The sequence below is a fragment of the Notothenia coriiceps genome, unplaced genomic scaffold (genome assembly GCF_000735185.1).
Source record: "Notothenia coriiceps isolate Sejong01 unplaced genomic scaffold, NC01 NC01_scaffold00016037, whole genome shotgun sequence".
NCBI classification, from domain to species: Eukaryota; Metazoa; Chordata; class Actinopteri; order Perciformes; family Nototheniidae; genus Notothenia; species Notothenia coriiceps.
The window spans coordinates 387-2577 of NW_011348738.1; the positions used below are offsets into that span (position 1 = coordinate 387).

General features: G+C 38.7%; 1 non-coding gene across 1 annotated transcript; it reads left to right on the top strand.

The window, feature by feature from the left end:
* Window positions 1–1760: 1760 nt before the first annotated feature.
* On the top strand, window positions 1761–1843 carry trnal-cag (transfer RNA leucine (anticodon CAG)). The gene has a single exon. It is a non-coding gene; the product is annotated as a tRNA-Leu (tRNA).
* The last annotated feature ends 348 nt before the right edge of the window (window positions 1844–2191 follow it).

Consider the following 2191-nt stretch of genomic DNA (forward strand, 5'->3'; position numbering starts at 1 on the left):
GAGCTGTCATCTTCCCTTTACAAGCTTCAAAAATGTATTTATCGTGTGAGTTTGGAAATAAAAGTTTCATATTCTGAAAGCCAAGACTTTGTTTGTTTAAAATCAAACAAAAAACCCGAACCCCGAAAAAATAGTTTTTTACGCAAATCCATGTTTATTTTGAAATGAGCCGTTGCGACTTCCGACTGATTTGGATAGAGCGGGTCACATTTGTCAACAAATCTGTAACAGAAAGTTACTACAGAAAATGTTCAAAATGCTAAATGTCCATACAGATGAAAAGAAATTAAACTAAAGTGTCGGAGGCCAAAGCCAAACCCAAATCGAGCCTTGTGTAGTCTTTGTGTTTTCATAAATGAATCCTGCTCTCTTATCCGTCTCTATTAAACCAGAATGTAAAGAGCCAGTTTTAATGAGGAGTTTTCCGACAATGTCGCCAACTGCAAGAACACCAGACAACGGTTAATGTTAAGTGACAATTTCACCTTTATTAACATGGTGAAGAATCATTAGTAAAGGTCGGCGTGACAGGCTGGAGGAGGTTTTGGTGCTCAGGTGGCGCCTGAAAAGAGCAACACACAGAGAGAAAAGACTCATTAAATCACAAGGACGTCACGGGCATGAATCGCAGCAGCTTTTTATCCTTCAGCTGGGCTTCCATGTGCAAGTTGAAGGTAATTCAAAAATAATAATTCAAGAAAGGTCTTCTGATTACTTTCGATTTCACCTATTTTCACCAGGTATAATTAAAACATATTTTTTGTCCCATGTTTTTGTTCCAAACGTCATAGGCCACGCCCACATTCCTCAGTCATTACGATACTTGACATCTCAGTTAATACACTTTAATAAAGCACTTCTTTCAAATTTCGTAAAAAATGATGTCCATCTGTTTTAGAGTTGTACATGTGTGGTATTTTTGGTGCCCCCTATGGATCAGGATAATAATGCTTTGGTTTGCTTATTCCTCAAGATGGACTTAACATACCCACATACTTTTGGGATAATTGGATAAATTGTTGGTGAGTTATGAAAATTTCCTTTTAAGCCCCGCCTATTGCGAAGACGTTTTGATTGGTGGAGGCCATGTTTTTTGATTGAACTATCTAATTTCCGCTGATTCTGTTAACCAAATTTGGTGTTGCTATACAAAAGTTTTAGTCATTTTACCGTTTTTCCCATTATGCTAATTAGCAAAACATCGAAGTATTATTGTATCGAAGTCGATTGGATGCTTGGACACCGCTCGGTTGCTCCGGCCCTAATCAGCAATTGGACGCCATGGATGTGTGTCATCTCTGCCACCGTCATCTCCTGAATTATCACCCAGAATTTGGTCCCCTTGGCAGTTCTGGTGTTTGAGAGGTCATGAACTCTGAGCACAGATGCTAATAGAGGAGAAAAAAGACAACATCGCCTTCGCCATCGGCTGCTTGAGTGACATTGATCTTGCATTAGAGAGACAGTTTCGTCCCTCGGAGACCACATTCAAGTACAGAGGCGACATTTCTCTATTTCCGCTGCATGAAAAGAGGGGAAAAGTTCAAACGCCTTGTACTCTGAATTACCTTTAACATCAAAGGCTAATATAATCAATATTGCCTTATAAGTACACCAACTTTTTTTTAAAAATTAGGCTATAAATCCACACTAGACTGACGATTAAGATGGACTTTTGATAAATGGACTGAAATGTAACTATAAATTGTCTTTCTTGCATTATTTCGAGTTTTATTTGAGGTGATGACATCACTTCCTATGTCAGGATGGCCGAGCGGTCTAAGGCGCTGCGTTCAGGTCGCAGTCTCCTCTGGAGGCGTGGGTTCGAATCCCACTTCTGACAACAGCCTTTTGAGAACCACCTAATTAACATTTGAAGCAAACAGATTCTTCAACATTTCTATACTGGGATTATACATAATAGATAAATTGCCTTCTGATGTTATAATAAGTGTCATCCGTCCGAGACCACATTCATGTACAGCAGGGTGGTCAAACTCACAGTGGCCCAAAATAAAAAAAATGGTTACTAGTCAAGGGCCGGACTGGTTCAATGATTATTGCAAAACGTATTGAAATGAACTTATTGCATATTAAACCTGGAACTAACAAAGCTTAAACTATTGCCTATAAAAACAACATTAAACATTAAATAATCAGTTGCATTCATTTCTTATGGCCCCATCTGCAG